The sequence below is a fragment of the Simochromis diagramma genome, unplaced genomic scaffold (assembly GCF_900408965.1).
Source record: "Simochromis diagramma unplaced genomic scaffold, fSimDia1.1 OVJJ01000585.1, whole genome shotgun sequence".
NCBI classification, from domain to species: domain Eukaryota; kingdom Metazoa; phylum Chordata; class Actinopteri; order Cichliformes; family Cichlidae; genus Simochromis; species Simochromis diagramma.
Window position 1 is genome coordinate 5,407,493 of NW_024387398.1, and position 19,499 is coordinate 5,426,991.

Sequence of the window (19,499 nt, forward strand, 5' to 3'; positions counted from 1 at the left end):
TAGTTTGATACTTCTCAGAGTGACTTTGTTCATTTCTTATGCATTCTTCAGTGATATTAAGTTACTTTTAAGTTTAGTTTTCATGAAATGTGTGATGGCAAGATAAGAATTAGAATAATGGATAGGATTGTCAGAATATACACTCAGAGGCTATATACACACTTCATTAGCTGCAGCTGTTCAACTGCGCACATTTAATCAGCCACATGGCAGCAACTCATTTAGGCATCTCTGGTAAGTGGCAGTTCTCTGAGTAAAAATATTGATGCAATGCAAGAGAGCAGAGGAGAATTGCCAGATTGTTTTGACCCAATAGGAATGCAACTGTGACTAAAAAAACTTTGTAACAACCAAGCTGTGAAGAAGAGCATCTGTGAGTGCCAGACACATTGAACTTTAAAGGAGACTGGCTATAGTGGTGGAGGACCACACTGTGTGCCATTCCAGGGATCAATAAATCTGGACAATAGAAGATTGGAAAGACATTGCCTGTTCCGATGAGGCTCGATTTCTGTTGTGACATTTGAATGGTAAGATCAGCATGCAAGCATGCATCCATCCAGCTGTGTCATGCATCAGAAGATGGGTTTTGGTGGTGTTTTTCGTTTTTTAACAAAACTACTCAAATGGGTCACCAGACCTCAACGCAAAAGAGAACATTTTGCATGTGGTGGAATGGGAGATCAAACCTGCAGCAACTGTGCGATGCTATCATGACACTAAATCTTAGAAATGTTTCCAGCACCTTATTTAATCTGAGCCACAAAAAATTAAAATGGTTCTGAAGGCCAAAGCGGATCCAACCGAGTAATAGCAATGTACCTAATGGCCACAAGAGGGCACTCTAACAGTTAAGCTCTGAACTCAGTTTGCTCAGACATTAAAGTGAGTGTTGTAATGCATAGAAAATATGTTAAATTGATTGTAACTGCTCAGATTTTGAAATGAAGAATGATTTTATTAGAAACCCAGTTTAAAAGAAAGCCCTTTTGTTGTGGGGGGAAATCAAACTTAAATGTAACTAACCCGTGTCGTCATAGCCTAATAGCATCTTTTTTTTTTCTTTTTCTTTTTTCTTTTCCCCCCAGTGCCTGGGTTCAGATGGGGAGACTCCCTGTGCTCATGCAGTCTGAGATTATTCCGGCTGTTGCGGTGCTAGTCAGCACCATATCACAGCTCGACATTTCCAGTCCTCATGAATAATGCAAGCTCAATGGTCCTGGTTCCTGCTATCATGGAGCCGAGGGCCCCAATTTGTCACACTATCCAAAATATGATGCACATCCCCAACATGAGTCGAGAAGCTGCCTTCACATCCACACACATGTACAGACTGGTAAATAAAGGTATAAATATCTGTTTCACTGCTCCAGTTCTGTGTCTATTCTCAGCCTCTCATAGATAAAGAGAAACAAGAGGATAGGGGAGATGCAACTTTTTTTTTCCCCTTTTTTTTTTTTTTTTTTTTTTGGCCAAATTCCAATACTGAGCCATTTTCAAATTGGTTCAAATTAAACGGTCAAAATGGCTACAAAGATGCTTAAGTTGCCTGTGGTATTTTGGTTAGTTACCATATTTCTCAAGGGTATCAAAGGCTCTGTGGCAGTGTTTAGCTGACAGTACTGAAAGAAGTTAATACACAGGTTTTATTAACTGCTGCCGATTTCTGTTATCTCGGATGTTATAGAACCAGTTAGTGACAGAAAACACTGGTCTCTTCCCAGCTGTTATGAGTCTGGAAAAAATACATTAAAGCCGTGGCCTTTATGCATGTCTGTTTGACTCTCCGAGGAAAGAGATGTGGACCAGAGGACTCGAGAACGATAGACTGCATGGCGTGGAGCTCTCCTTATTCATGAGGTGTGGTGTCACATAACAACTGCAGTGTAAGCGACACAAAAAGTGCCTATATGTATATATTTTTTCCTAATTTCCATCATACAGAGGCACAGCTCTAATGCTGACAAGTCATGTTTTCATTGTGATAAAATGAAGTTAAAATATTCTCACTGCAGTCGCCTGCATTAGAAAGATAACTGTGACTGACACGGGAATCGATGTGGAACCACACATACCCAAAAAGAAAAAAAAAACCAAAACAAGCACTGCTGCTGCATGAAATTACAGCGGAAATGCTGCTGTAATCTGTGTCCGACAGTACCACCACCCCCGAATATAGTTAAAGGCCATATGTTTACTACTGGCTTGGCTCTGGAAGTGTGCAGCATGCTCAGAGGCACCAGGGGGCACTCTTTCCTGTAAAATGCCGCCAGATAGACGTGTCCACTCTTTCCCTGGGCAATGGGCCTTATCAATGGGTAGCAGGCAGCCATTGGTCCTCTGTAGATAGCCGGGCTGGTTATGTGTGTAAAGCCTAGGCCCAGAGTGTCGACCGTGTTCAATCGAGGCAGCCGTGGGTCATATTATGGGACTGTCTGGATTCCTTTCATGGTAAATTGGATGAAGGCTACAGCACTAGAGCTGAAGGGAGTGGAGATGTCACAGTGTTCAGCAGGCTATGTCTGGACTCCACAAGGCTACATAGGCCTGAGCAGACTATTCACTTAAAAGCTGTCGGAGTCAAAGAATTGAGAAAAAGAAAGATTAATAAAAGCTGTATACGCTCCTCTGCCCAGGTGCTTTCCTCTGCAATTTGCCGTGGTAAAATCCAGTGAAGGTTGTGGGTCTGAAGGGAGGGGTTGAAGAGCACTTTAAAGCGCATTCATTCTTTTTTTTTGTTTTGATTGAGAAGAATGTTCTCATTGCACACGGTTCATAAAGGGACTCGTGCTGTTCCCTTCACTCCCAGAGCCTCTTGTAGAGAGCCGGTAATTCAATATCAGCGTGAGGTTCTTTAATTACTGTCGGTGCATGTACCTGGGCTTATTACATTTTGTGATTTTCTCAGATATTTCATACATAATTGGAAACAATAAGTGTTATATCACAGTTATCTCTGAAAGATGTCTAACGGTGATATGGGGTTAGATATAAACCCACCATTTCTCTATAAAAAAATAGATAGTGTGCATTCCCTAGCGGTTTCAGCTTTTCAAACTTCACTCCAAGAGGCAATTGCCACTGTCAAAACCGTACATTTTGAGGTGCATCAATACATTTTGATATTTTATGATGCCTTTTAAGGAAAAAAAAATTGTCAATACAACAAATCAGAACAACAGCAACCGTATTTTCTTTTTAGATAAGCGGTTCCAGAACTACTCAGATCTGTTATTATCTTGCATCGATCGTTTGGTTATTTGCCAGAGAAGAGCGGCTTTCTTGTGTTGTGCCGGTGGTGCTGCTGTGCCCTCAACTCTGCTGCTCCGGCTCTCGAGTTGCCACTGTGGTAGATTAGTAGATACTGAGATCCGCCTCTGACAGAGCACCTGCTAATGTGCAGAGATAAGAAGAGGGAGCCACCCTATAAACAGAGTAGAAAACCAGCAGTGCACACTTAAGCAACACTCTCAGGACTGACAATAATTCAGCTGTGTTGAATTTTTTAAGTCATTCATAGTTTGGAATTTTTATCAAGTATCTATCTCTCTATCTATCTGTGCAAGCTCTTTCACCTCCGCCTCACACACTATTCCCATAAATAAATCTGTGACTTTATGCTCCCTGTTGCCTTGCAGAAGTGATTCGGTGGAACCTGATGCCTCATGCAGTAATGACTCTCTTGTCATTCATGGCATTGGCAGAAGAAATCACAGAGTGAGAAAATATCTTCTCACTATCTGCTGTGGAGGAGTATAAAGGTCTGTAGTCATTATGGAGGAGGCCCAATAAAAATTGTTCAGATTCAATGGCTTTAGTCCAAGAAAACAAAGAGAAAACAACAATCTTTCATACAATGCTTAGTGGGAGAGCAAACTCAATTCTAGATGCCATTTTCAAGTCCTAAGGTATAATTGGCAGACGGTTAGCTTAGCTTAACATGCAGACTGGAAGCTTTCTCCGTAATAATTTACTGCATGCATTTATATGTCACTGTTGCATGCCATTAGCACTGTGTCTTTTCTCTTCTTTCATGGTCTGTTCCTTGCCCTCGGTCTCCCAGTAGCTTCTTGCAGGTGTGAGTCTCTGTAGGGCTGCATGCCTGCAGTTACCTGAGCCAAGAATTCTATTGTGTGTTGTATTCTTCCCTGTTTCCTTTTCTCATTTTTTCTCTCCAGTTTTTTCTCCGAACCCCAACTGGTTGCAGCAGATGGCTGCCCTCCTTGAGCTTGGTTCTGCTGAATTTTTTTAAAGGGAGTTTTCTGCTTCTTTCTCCCCAGTGTTGCCAAGTGCTTGGTCATAGCAGGTTCTTAAATTATTGGGTTTCTAATATTGTAAATGTATTATTGTGCCTAACAATATACAACACCTATTGATCAGTCATGACTGAACAGGCTTTAGTTGCATGCAGGTAAACGGTCAATATGGGGAAACAAAAACGGATAGCATCTGCCAAAATTTGATCTCGAAGCAATTGGCTATTAGGCTTTTGTTAGCTTTCCCCACCTTAATTAATAGTTCTTTAAACAGCAGTGCAGAAAACAAGAAATTGATCAGATATCCAGAAATCCTGAGTATAATTAAGCCGTGAAAAGTTGCCCATTCGTCCAAAGATCAAGTCAGCACAACAGACAATGTGTTCCCAAATGGTTGAGTGAGGCCAGTGTCAGTTGTTCAAGAGTCATCATGCAATGAAGGATCTACAGGGTGGGCCATTTATATGAATACACCGTAATAACATGGGAATGGTTGGTGATATTAAAGTCCTGTTTGTGGTACATTACTATATGTGAGGGGGCAAACTCCTCAAGATGGGTGGTGACCATGGTGGCCATTTAGAAGTCGGCCATCTTGGATACAACTTTTGTTTTTTCAATAGGAAGAGGGCCATGTGACACATCAAACTTATTGGTAATGTCACAAGAACAACAATGGTGTGCTTGGTTTCAACGTAACTTTATTCTTTCATGAGTTATTTACAAGTTTCTGACCACTTATAAAATGTGTTCAATGTGCTGCCCATTGTGTTGGATTGTCAATGCAACCCTCTTCTCCCACTCTTCACACACTGATAGCAACACCGCAAGAGAAATGCCAGCACAGGCATCCAGCATCCGTAGTTTCAGGTGCTGCACATCTCGTATCTTCACACCATAGACAATTGCCTTCAGATGACCCCAAAGATAAAAGTCTAAGGGGGTCAGATCGGGAGACCTTGAGGGCCATTCAACTGGCCCACGACTTTCCTTTCCAGGAAACTGTTCATCTAGGAATGCTCGGACCTGGCACCCATAATGTGGTGGTGCACCATCTTGCTGGAAAAACTCCGGAAACGTGCCAGCTTCAGTGCATAAAGAGGGAAACACATCATCATGTAGCAATTTCAAATATCCAGTGGCCTTGAGGTTTCCATTGATGAAGAATGGACCCACTATCGTTGTCCCATATACCACACCCAACCATCACTTCTGTTGGCCCAACAGTCTTTGAGGGATCCATCCAATGTGGGTTAGTGTCAGACCAATAGTGGTGATTTTGTTTGTTTCACCATTCACATAAAAGTTTTCTTCATCACTGAACAAAATCTTCTGTGTGAACTGAGGGTCCTGTTCCAATTTTTGTTTTGCCCATTCTGCAAATTCAGATCTGAGGCTGTCTGCATACGGTGTCCATCTCCCACACGTGTGTTCATTAAAATCATCGTTTGACTCAACCCGGCCGGACCAGTGTTGTTATTGTGGTTTTTTCTCTTGTCTCCATCCCCAATATTTTGAACCTTATCTGGGTCATCCTCGTTGAGATGCTGCAGTAGCTGGAGTTTGTAAGGGTGCCATTTGTGAGTAGCTAATATCCACCGAAGGGATGTTCGACTAATGCCACTCTCCAGTGACAGCGGCGAGTGCTATGCTGTGGGCTCTTGCTGAATGAAGCTAGGACAGCCACTGATGTTTCTTCATTAGTGACAGTTTTCTTGCGTCCACATTTTGGCAAATCCAACACTGAACCAGTTTCACAAAACTTAGCAAGCAGTTTGCTGACTGTAGCATGGGAGATGGGTGGTCTCGTAGGGTGTCTTGCATTGAAATCTGCTGCAATGACCCGGTTACTGCGTTCACCAGATATCAATACAATTTCGAGCCGCTCCTCACGTGTTAACCTCTTCAACATGTCAATGGCTGTGAACAAAGAGAAACTTGTAAATAACTCATGAAAGAATAAAGTTACGTTGAAACCAAGCACACCATTGTTTTTCTTGTGACATTACCAATAAGTTTGATGTGTCACATGGCCCTCTTCCTATTGAAGAAACAAAAGTTGTATCCAAGATGGCCGATTTCTAAATGGCCACCATGGTCACCACCCATCTTGAGGAGTTTGCCCCCTCACATATACTAATATACTAATGTGTGATTTGGAATTTTTGCTATGCTAAGCTAACAGACAGCTAGCTTGTATAGCATTTCTTCAGTTGACTCTTGGCAAGAAATCAAATAAAATGCTCTCAGAAACACATCCACCAATTATTTCATTTTTCTTCTTGAAACTTGAATTAAAGCCTCACATATGCAAACAACATTCACTCAGCGGCCACTTTGTCAGTCACATCTCACTACTATCATCCTGGAGTCTCTGGCCTTTAGAAATGGTTAATTTCAAGGTTAAAATACACCAAGCAAAATAAGCAGAACCTATCTGGAAAAAATATAGAAATACTTCTTTCATGACTTTATTGTTAGAAGAGAAAAGCTGACTTGTTGACTTGTAGAAAACCGTATATAGATTAGACTCAAGAAGCAATGAAAAGAAGTAATAGATTCCTAATAGATTCCTTGCACTCGAGCCAGATGTAGTTTTTCTTCAAAACTGAAATACGCATTCTTGCTGTTGTACAGTCACTAAACTGCATACTGAAGATTTTCCACATCAACGCGAAGCTTTACATTTAACCCAAAAACATAATGCTGTCAACAAATTCTGATATATTTTGTTACAGAAAATGTGTAGGAAGCATGAAACTCAATAAGTGACTCATTCCCTTGTATGTTTTCACATGCTGTTTTCTTCTCCTTTTTATTGAACCCAAAGGATCCCATTTGATCGCTATCCAAGCTGTAAATATAGCTGAGGGCCACGCTTTGAGATGCTTTGAATTCAAATGGATCTTTTAAGGGAACAACCACCCATGGATTCACTTACAAACCTGACTCACAATAAGCTAGTTGGCATGCTGAAGGGGAGAGTCTGGCCCTCCATTTCAATGGACTGCATTGCCGGAGTGTGATTAAAAGGCCTCGCCCTACTGAGAGGTGATATTTCTAACAACAGAGAAATGGTTTAAGAAGTCCATTATAAGGCAATAAGCCATGGCTTACTAGCTTACAAGACACACGGTCTACGTAGTTATGTGAATTTCACGTGTCTTGTATTGAATCTATGAATAATGCAATGATACCTGGGGATTGCTGCTGAAAATGTCAAAAGTAAAACCGTTAATGTGGCTAATATCCACTTTTTCCATGGGGATCATTAATGTTCTATTAATCTCCTTTTTTATGTTTCTGCAGTGTAAGCAAATATCTTTATTTTAATATTTATAACTTCAGTGATAATCCACAGTGACATTTACAACTAACACCCATGTTACAGATGGGGATTGCAGAAAACAAAAGTTTTGGGGTTCTGTGTTCATTTTGTTTGTTATCTAATGTTTTTCAGAGGAGGTGAGAAACTGCTATTGTACTATTGAATTCTTCACTCTTTTACAGCATTTATGGGAAAATGAGCCATTCAGAATTTATATATAGCTGCAAGCAAACAAAACAGTACTTTAAGAGAACTCGCTAACATTAAGTATCACCTGCTGATGCATAATAGGCGGCTCCGGAAATTACTCGGTAGACATCAATTTGTGGCACTGGAGGAGACAATGGGTAGACTAATTAAGTGAGGGATATGTATATGTATGCCTTAACATGACATCAAGAAGCTATTTCAGCCTACTGACCAACCTATACTTAATTCCCAACCATGAGCATGGTTAATAATCAGTCACAGTAATACATAAATAACTGGACTGCCACAGTACAGAATGTACAAATGTTCGTTTACACTGTCCACATACTACAAAGACATGTAAAAGTGTCAGTGATGTTGTTAACTGCAAAACGGTGGCACAACGTAGCAAAAATACAGCAAAAAACCCCAAACTCCTTCTTGATAAAAAGTCACTGGATGCTAGCCTAGCCTCAATCAATATAAAATCAGTCAAAATTTCAAGCCATCTTCGTGGACTATAATGCATGTTTAATATCCGTTATCTTGTAAGCTGAAGTGTTTTATTTTGTGCACCAAAGGAAACCTATGACAGGGAACAGCTGGGCTCTGTGTTCCTGAAACATAAAGCTGGTGCTGGCATTTCATTCTGTCTCGCTCACCAAGTTACTATCATGTCATCCATCATCTTTAGTTTCTATGCGGTGTTTTATGCACTAATACTTTGGTATTTAAAATACTTAAACTTGCTTAATGAATTACTTTGTTAAACTGCCAAATCAGTGTGCTCACTGTTTTTCTGATGGCCTTGTGTAATTTTAGGACTGGGTTGGACCCCCCCCTCCTTTTGCCTTCAGAACTGACTTACCTTTTATTTGCATAGATTCAGAGATTTTCATCTATATATTAACTTTGTTGTTAATTTTGTTAATAACTTTGTTAATCCTCCAGGAAATTGCTTTGTCCTCTGCATTTAACCCATTCACTCAGTGAAGCAGTGGGCAGCTACCAATCCGGCACCCAGGGAGCAGTGTGTAGAGACAGTATCTTGCTGAAGGGTATCGCAAAGTAGCCATTCGGTGGATTTGAACCCCTGCCCTTCCGATCATGGGGCAAACACTCTTTACAAAGATAAATGGGTAGGACTCAAACCCACGCCGCCTTCTTTCAGAATGCATTTTTAGCTCAGTGAGCTAAACCACAGCTCATCAACATCATATAGGTGCTGCCGATTTTTCATGATGCAAATCCCCCATTTCACCACATCCCGATGGTGCTCTGTTGGATTGAGATTTGCTGACTCTGGTAGCCATTTGAGTGTTGTGAACTTTCTTTCATGCTCAAGAAATCCGGATGATTTGAGCTTTGAGACATGGCACATTACCCTGTGGGAAGCAGCCATCAGTACAGGGGTTTACTGTGGTCATAATGATATACAACAATATTCAGGTCAGCTGTGACACTTAAATGATGCTCAGTCTGTTCTAAAGAACCAAAATGTTGTTATCATTTCATTTTCAAATAACGCTGACCCTACCATCCAAATAAAGAAATCACGATTCATCCAACCAGGCAGCGTGTTTCCAGTCTTCGATTTTCAGCCTCAGTTTCCTGCTATCAACTCAAAGGATTAGAACAAGCTTTGGTTTGGGGAGTCCTCATGAGATCAGAATCCAGAATAACTCGTCTGGCATAGATGTTTTGATTTAATTGTTGTAAAATCATTTGCATCAGCGGTGTGTGTCCTGCCATGAATCTTTATCACACCAATCTGCATGAATTATCAGAATGCTACCAGTTAAATTCTATGTAAGAAAAAGTAAAGTATAAGTGTCAGTGGGATGATTAATGGAAAGTGGAATGGCTCTCTTAGACTGGCTCTGGCGGAACCGAAAGCAGGCGCTATAACTGAACTTTAATGTTCTTCCACCAGGCCAAGGTGCTGTATTATCCAGCTGGTGTGACAGTCCTCAAAACAATGAGCTGACATTCACCTCCCTTCTGAACCACTAATTGGCTATTAGGCCTAACTTGGTTTGAAGGGCCATAAACATTTCCCTCTCACATCACATCTGACCTCTGATAGGTCGGCTCACCCCCACACTGTCTTGCTCCTCTGGCAATAAGGGCAGTCAGTCATGCCGGTCAGTATATGCTATATAAGTCATTTGGGAATAAGTGGGAAAACCTGCTAAACATCAGGTGCCTTTTTGTTTTCCTGCTTCTCTGTGGCTCTTTGATTCATTAGCTGCTCGACAGAAAACCTTGATAACAGATGCATCGTTTAAGATGCTGCAGCAACATCTCAGTTGGGAAAATTTAATGCTTATTTGAATTTCAGAGGGTTTTTAACCAATTATTAGGTGTCCAGACATATTTTGCAGCATTATATAATTTATAATGTTGTGAAAATGACTTGCCGTTATATTTTTATTATTATTTTCCAAGTCAGTCATTTCAATATGCAATGGTACAGATGTGTTTTCATATGACAACTTAAAGTTGGTTGCAGTTGCTGTCAGGTCCCATTTATTTCTAACCCACTTTTAACAAATGCATTTTCACATGGTGCTTCACAGAAAACAAAGGTCACAGATAGAGATCCAAACATGAGAAAATCAAACACTGGACAGACAGTGATGGAGAGTCAGTACAATACTGTTTTCATGGTCGGATTCACTGAAAGCCCGCATCTAAAACACCACAAAGTCACAGGTCAGAACATCAGACGACTCTTTCATGTTAGTCACTGCTTAGAGATAGAATTTGGTCCACACCAAGGGACTGTCCTGACTGTCACTGCTTCTTAGTAAAACCATCCATATTAATCTGGAGCTCTTTCTGCACAACATAAAAATGGCATTAGTTCTGCTACTATTTCTGTTTCCCTCCACGGACAAGCAACACCACTGCAGCCAGGTTTAATTACAGGCTTATTATCTGAGTGGTCCTTTGAGCTTCAAAGTGGTATGCTGGGACAAATAGATGTATGTGAGCTAATGAGTAAAATTATGAATGACTTCACATAAAAGATACCTGAGATATAGATGGATAGATAAACATTAGGTCATAGTGAAAAGAAAGGGCATCCAGTACCATTTCTAAGGTTTTACAGATCAGGACATAATAAAAAAAAAACAACTAACTGTTAGCAAGTCTTAAACTTGGGTAAATGTAACCAGAGATTTACAATAATATTGCATATTACATCATTGACAAAAACTAAGCAAACTGCCTGAAGTGATATGTGAAAAATTAAGTACACCTCATTGTTCACTATCTTGTAGATCCACCTTTAGCAGCGATGACTTAAATAGAAATGAAGTAACTTTGTATAATCATTTTCTGTATGACTATATCAGTCTCTCATATGATTGTGGAGAGACTTCGGCTCCCTTTTCTGTACAACATTGCAGATATTCATGTTTGCAGTTCTCTTAAGGTCCTCCCACGGCATTTCAGCCAGGTTCAAGTCTGGACTATTGCGACACCTTGATTTTTTTCATTTTTAAGTCATTCTGTTGTAGATATTCTGCTGTGCTTGAGATCATTGTCCTGTTTCATGCTGTGGTCATGCTTTATCTGTGAGAAAAAAGGCCTCACATTTAACTAGAATTGGTATTTAGTGGAATTTATGGTTGAGTCAGTGACTGCAACATGCCCAGGTTCTGTGATGGCAAATCCCCCCTTGTAGAAATCTTGTGGTTTGTTCAGGCTCAGCTTTACAAAGCCAAGTCATGCTGCCACGTTCTTCTGGGAGATGACAGACTTTTTCCACGCTATCCTTCCAAACAAACTATATTTGTTCAGTCTTTCTGTAATTGCACTATCAAGAACTTTAGCATTTAACAAGCTAACTAAGGTCTGTAGAGTCTGAGGTGGAGTTCTTGTGTTTATTGCAGTTTCTTTAAGGGTTGCATAGTATGACCTACAGATGAAATTAATGGGATGTCTACTCTTAGGAAGACTGGCAACTGAGTTGAATGTTGTCCACCTGTGAATAATATTTCTCACTGCACAATGATGGATGTGAAATTGTTTGGAAATGGCCTTGTAACCCTTCCCAGATTGATGGATAGCAACAATTGCTTCTCTGAGATCATTGCTGATGTCTTTCCTCCTTGGCGTTGTGTTAAGGTACACCTGAATGCTCCAGACCAGCAAACTGCCATAACTTCTGCTTTTATACAGCTGGTCACACTTTCTGATGATCAGTTATTCAAGTGCATTTGATTATCAGCCCCAGACTACTAGATTTCCTTAAAATTCATATGAAATCAGTAAAGGTTCCTTTACATCATCTGAGGTTGTGCTTACCGAATTTTAAGACCTAATAAGGATCATATTATTTTATGTCCTGATGCATAAATCCATGGAAGTAGAAGACTCTGTACTTTGTTTTTGTTATGACTTTGTTATGGCTTTGATCTCCACCCCATTTTGGTGATACTTCTGTATTAACCTTCTCTGAAAATGCAAAACTGCAGCACATTCATACAAATTAGCTAGTACAGAAAGCTTGTGATAGCTCTGTTTAAGTGACATGAAACCCAGTTGAAAGCACGCACTGTAAAGTCAATACAAATGATCACATTTGTGTTAATGATGGAATAGAAGCAAATCTAGGTGTAGCTTAATTTCTGCAAAACTCATTTAAACTCTAATGTCATTTAAAATACTTTGCATAATCAATATTCAACATGTAATCAAGTAAGGGTGAGGTGGAGCTGAAACTGCCTCCAAACCAAATTCTCATTATGCACCAATTTTATACTTCAAAAGCTTCTCACACAGATGGTCAATAATTCATCATTAACAGCATGAGGTGACGGAGCACATCTGAATTTCATAAACTGTTCAAATTTATGTAATGCACATAAATTTAAAAAAAAGAGAAAGCACCGAGTCATTGCACAATAGATGGAGTAAAAGTTTGCTTAAAAGGTCAGAGATATGCAACTGGTTTGGTATGCACAGTGAGCTGAATGCCGAAAGAATATTCTGAAGCAATATACCTGAAAATCATTGTGTATGGTCTGCTGAACACCTTACCCTCTCTGCTGGCAGTTTAACCAGTCAATATACTCTGTGCATCAGCATGTGCATACATTCTTCTACCGCAGTCAGATTTTGTTCCTGCAATCATCCTGAGAGAGATTTCTACAAAACCCAGTTTTGCAGAAAGCCTTGAATGCTTACGACATGTGGGCAGACTATTAAGAAAACCATTTTTCACATCTCTTCCTTTGATTAGACTGGCATTCGCAATCCTCTCTTTGCAGTAAGCAGCAGTCAGTGTTGTGTACAGCGGTATGCTGGTGAGGCAGCGCCACAGCGGGGGAGGCAAGCAGGATAAACAAACCAGTCAGAAAAAAAACAAAAAATCTTTGGCCAGCCTGGAGGCATCAACAGAAGGGAGGATGAAGTCTAAACTATACTCCATCTTAAGCAACATCTCCCACCTCCTCTGTGGTGGGCTGAGAGCTACAGACCATCTCCAGCCTCTACCAGAGCATCACACAGTGCTTAGACAGCGTGCTGCAACTGATCTTGTATAACAGCAAACTCCTACTATCTCCTACAGTGGTTACCATCAAAAAGACTACATGCAGTCTCAGCCTGTAAGCAAAGAGTAAACTCAGCTCAATTGATTTACAACAGAAACAAAATGTCAACGGAAAGAAATCAAAAAAGAAATTGCTTGTCATTTGAGAATTATGCCAGTTCAGTTTCTTGCCAGTAGTTGGATGAGTACATTAAATTCTTAGATATGTAAGTATAATAAACATAAAGATACAGCAAGCAGCTGTTTGCCTTAGCTTAGCAAAGACTCAAAACAAGCAATCAGCAAGCCTGGCTTTAGCAAATGGTAACACAATCACCCTGTAAGCTTTTCCCAGCACTTCTTAAGCATGTCAATTTAATACCAGAGTGTATATGATGTTTATTTAATACAGAAAAACATTATATCGGGTACCCTTTTCATAGCCTTCTTAGCTCTGCTTAATGTCTTGTCTTGGTGTGTTTTTCACATTGAAATCTTTTTGACTGAATGAAGCACAAGTTTTTTTCTCTAAGGCACAGAAGAATGAGGGTCATGAATTCTGACAATTATGAACAACTGTGACTCTAGCATGGCCAGAGACATATGCAGCATCTAAATATAGTCAGGCACTTGGTTTATAAAGTGCTGCAGAAAAATATTTTCTCCTTTCCTGATTTCTGATTTTTTTTTTTTTTTTTGCTTATTTGAAACACTTGCATGTTTCAAGTCATCAATCCTCAAGTCATAAGTCAACAATTTTTAATATTAGACAAAGATAACATGAGTAATAACAAAATGAAGTTTTTAAATAACTGAACTGAAATACTGAACTGCAGTCAAGTGTTTGTAAGGAGGAATTTTATCTCAGGTTGAAAGTATCTTAAAAAAACTGTTTTGCATTGGGACCAGTAGATTTCATAATCATTTCAAAAAGGCATTTTGTATTTGCCTAATTTAAGTTTTTTTTTTATGATGTAAAACATTTACATTTGACAAATATGCAGAAAACAGGAATTGGGAAAATTATTTTTTGCAGCACTGCATATTGCCTCTTGATAGATGTAAAGCAGATGTCTCTGCTTTGAAAAGGGCTCGAATACAAATCTAAGACATTTTTCCCAGCACACACCACTGTGTATGTGTGTGAACAGGAAGTATAACATTGCCATGGATACAGTGATTTGCAACACAAACCTGTTTTGTTTCCCTAATTCATTACATTACATTAATAAACATGTTGTTGCCAAATTTGCTGTAAACTTGTGTTAAAGTGTAAAATGTACAAACACTTATAATTTGCTCTTACACTAAAAACATCAACAAGTTTTAACGTATTGGAATTCTACTCTATTTATAGCTGATCATAATTCTGAGTTTTTACTGTAACCTGCATGTTTAAAGATAAAAGAACCAGACAGAGAAATCTCACTGAAACGATACTTAATTCCCCCAAATAATGACTATAATAATGATCCATTGAAAACAATAACTTACCTTACATATAATAATAATCATTTCCAGACAATCTAAATGTTTGTCTAAACTTAACAGACCCAGATGGAGATCATTATTAATGTGCTTTACTTTAGGCAAAAATCTTGACATTTAAGTCTCACTTCATGTAGATGTCCAAATCCCGATCAATAAAGTGCTACCTTAAAATAAAAAAACCAAAACAAAATAAAACCCCCAAAATACTTCCTCTATATTTTACAGAAACATATTTATTGTCCTGTAGGACCACCAAGAGGCACTCTAGGAGTCGAGTGCAGTGCATATTTCTGTTGGTAGCCAAGATCCACTTTTATCCCAGTGAATGAGAGGGGATGTTTCCCTGCACCTTCTGGTATTTTACCTGCACCCTGCGATTTGATTTTTAGTTATTTTAACAGCAAACTGAAGAAAAGCCTTGACTCCGTTGCTCCACTCACCACCAAAAAGATTAACGTAAAACATGCATCACCCTGGAGAAACGAAGAAGTCAAAAAACTCAAAAGAAATTGCAGGGCAGCAGAAAGGAGATGGAGGAAAAATAAAAATAATATCAACCATCAAATATTTTCCGAGCAACTTAAAATGTACAATAATACATTAAGGAACTCAAGAAATTCATACTTCGCCAAAATAATCAGTAATAACAAAAATAATCCCAAGGTCCTCTTTTCCACCATAGATCATTTATTTAACCCTGATTTTAAAAGCTCCAAAAGAACCCCCACAGACTCGCTCTGTGAGCAGTTTGCAGACCACTTCAGGGGAAAAATCAGCGCCATCAGATCTGATATTTTATCTAATCGCGATATGATTGTAAACACATCTGAGGGCTCGATTGTACCTGAGGAGACACTGGACAGCTTTGTCCTGGTTAATGCTGAGAACCTTCAGAAAGTTTTCTCCACAGTGAGACCCACCACATGTCTTTTAGATCCAATTCCTTCTTCACTCTTTAAAACACTTTATGGATTTTTTGAGGCTGAGCTTTTATACATGATGAATTGCTCTCTTCAGTTGGGTGTCTTCCCTGCTGCCTTTAAAACGGCGGTGGTGAGGCCCCTTCTGAAGAAGAGCAATTTGGATTGTAAAGATTTTAATAACTACAGACCTGTATCCAACTTACCATTTTTAAGTAAAGTCTTAGAAAAACTTGTTTTTACTCAGATTACTGATTTTCTCAATGATAGACAGATCCTGGAGATATTCCAGTCTGGATTTAGGGTGAACCACAGCACAGAGACTGCTCTCCTAAAGGTTTTAAATGATCTTAGATGTAACTGGGACGCCCAAAAGCTCTCAGTCCTGGTGCTACTGGATCTAAGCGCAGCCTTTGATACAGTAGACCACGCTATTCTTTTAAACAGACTAAAACACATGGTGGGCCTCTCTGGTGCTGTACACAACTGGTTCACTTCCTATCTCTCTGACAGATCTTTTATGGTGAGTATGGATACATGCTCCTCTAAGATCCATAAAATGACATGTGGTGTGCCTCAAGGGTCGGTTCTAGGCCCTGTACTTTTTAATTTGTATATGTTGCCTCTCGGCAGTGTCATCAGGAGGCATGGAGTGAACTCCCACAGTTACGCTGATGACACGCAGCTGTACATCTCCGTGTCTCCTGATGACACCAGACCAATGGATGCCCTTTTTAACTGTATCTTGGATATAAGATCTTGGATGGCAGAAAACTTTTTACAGCTTAACCAGGACAAAACTGAAGTTTTAATTGTCGGTCCTGAGGCTCAGAGAGAGAAACTCTTGTCTAAATTAGAGGCATTTTCACTATGTCCTTCGCTACAAGTGAAAAACCTGGGTGTTATTTTTGACTCTGAGCTTGGTTTTATCCCACATGTTAAACATGTAACCAAAATTGGATTTTATCATCTAAAAAATATAGCCAGAGTCCGCCCTATTCTCTCTCGGGCCAACACGGAGATGCTGATGCATGCTTTTATTACCAGTCACATTGATTACTGTAATGCCCTGCTCTCTGGTCTTCCTAAGAAGAATATTTCAACTTTACAACTCTTGCAAAACTCGGCAGCTCGTGTGCTGACGAAGACCAGAGGGCGGGCCCACATTACACCGGTTTTAGAATCGCTGCACTGGCTCCCCGTGTGAAGGAAACGGTTTCCAGGGCCTAATCCGTGGATCGACTTCCTTCGAGGCGTGGACGTCTATCAGCAGAGAATGTACCTTCACCTATCAGCAGAGAATGTCCCTTAGTCTGTAACACAGTCAAATATATTCTCAAGTAATATTCAAGCATGCCATTCAGCGTGTTAGTACGAGCTCGGGAGCAGCTTGGGAGAACAAGAAAACAGAGACTGCTTCAGGTTGTCTTCCCAAATTGACTCAACTTTATTCACAAGTACAACAGTTTATATAGAGGGTAAAATTCATGAGACAGCAGATTATCAGTTTAAACCAGTACAGACCAAGATAAGGGAGCGTCTTCCTGCCCTTGGGTGAAGAAGCATCCTTTGTATAGTTTATTAGTTCAGATACAATTGTGATTATCTCAGCGACATATTTTCAAGGCACGAAATAAAGAGTTCTTTCATTAGTGAATTCTGAAACAAACCATTTGGCCTTCAACAGGCGTCTCCTAAAAGATTAAGAAACTAATGTAGCTGAGGGAGTGATCTCTGTGGTATTTCAACCTTGTACCAGCCTGTGATTCTCACACATCAATTCTTGGGTCAAAGAGAAAAATAACTAAAACAAAGGGGCCTTATTGAATGACAGAGTTTTCCTGCATAATGTCACTATAAAACAATATCCAGTAAATGCTCCCATGGTACTAAAATACCTAACACCGTGTGTTTCAGGATCGATTTTAAAGTTCTTTTATTGGTTTTTAAATGTCTTAATGGTCTTGGAACACACCCTCCGGTCCCCCTTCTTAAAGATGGGGACCACCACCCCGGTCTGCCAGTCCACAGGCACTGCCCCTGATCTCCACGCAACATTGCAGAGACGTGTCAACCAAGACAGCCCTACAACGTCCAGCGCCTTCAGGAACTCGGGGCGGACCTCATCAACACCAGGGGCTCTGCCACCAAGGAGTTGTTTAACTGCCTCAGTGACCTCGCCCCCGGAAATTGGCGGGTCATACCCCTCATCCCCAGACTCTGCTTCCTCCTCGGAAGACGTGTCAGTGGGATTAAGGAGGTCCTCGAAGTATTCCTTCCACCGCCCGACAATTTTCTCAGTCGACGTCAACAGCGCTCCGCCAGCACTATACACAGCGCAGGTAGAGCACCGCTTTCCCCTCCTGAGACGCCTGACGGTTTGCCAGAATCTCTTCGAGGCAGTCCGAAAGTCTTTTTCCATGGCCTCTCCGAACTCCTCCCACACCCGAGTTTTTGCTTCAGCCACTGCCCGAGCCGCATTCCGCTTGGCCTGTCGATACCTGTCGGCTGCCTCCGGAGTCCCACAGGCTAACCAAGCCCGATAGGCCTCCTTCTTCAGCCTGGTGGCTCCCTTCACCTCTGGTGTCCACCATTTGGTTCGGGGATTACCACCACGGCAGGCACCAACCACCTTGCGGCCGCAGCTCAATGCAGCAGCTTCGGCAATGGAGACGCTGAACATGGTCCATTCGGACTCAATGTCCCCAGTCTCCCTCGGAATGCTGTTGAAGCTCTGCCGGAGGTGTGCGTTGAAGATCTCGCGGACTGGGGCCTCTGCTAGACGTTCCCAGCACACCCTCACTACGCGTTTAGGTGCACCAGGTCTGTCCAGCGTCCTCCCCCGCCACCTGATCCAACTCACCACCAGGTGGTGATCAGTTGACAGCTCAGCCCCTCTCTTTACCCGAGTGTCCAGAACATATGGTCGCAGGTCTGGTGATACGATTACAAAATCGATCATCGACCTACGGCCTAGAGCATCCTGGTGCCACGTGCACTTATGAACACTCTTATGTTCGAACAGGGTGTTCGTTATGGCCAAACTGTGATTAGCACAGAAGTCCAATAACAAAGCACCGCTCGGGTTCAGATCGGGGAGGCCGTTCCTCCCAATCACGCCCCTCCAGGTCTCGCTGTCGTTACCCACGTGAGCATTGAAGTCTCCCAGCAGGACAACAGAGTCTCCAGGTGGAGCACCTTCCAGCACCCCCCCCAGGGACTCTAAGAAGGCTGGGTACTCCGAACTGCCACCCGGCGCATAAGCGCAGATGACAGTCAGGACCCGTTCCCCGACCCTAAGGCGCAGGGAGCAAACCCTCTCGTCCACCGGGAAAAACCCCAACGTACCGGCAGCAAGCCGAGGGGATATAAGAATACCCACCCCAGCCCGCCGCCTCTCACCAGGGGCAACTCCAGACTGAGACAGAGTCCAGCCCCTCTCCAGGAGACTGGTTCCAGAGCCCAGACAATGCGTAGAGGTGAGCCCAACTATATCTAGCCGGTACCTCTCAACCTCACGCACCAACTCAGGCTCCTTCCCCACCAGAGAGGTGACATTCCATGTCCCTATTGCCAGTCTTGGCAGCCGGGGGTCGGTCCGCCAGGGCCTCCGCTCCTGGCCGCCACCCGGCTCACAATGCACCCGACCCCTATGGCGCCTCCTGCGGGTGGTGGGCCTGCGGGAGGATGGGCCATGTCTCCTCTTCGGGCGTTGCCCGGTCGGGGCCCCATGGCCTAAGGCCCGGCCACCAGACGCTCGCCCTCGGGCA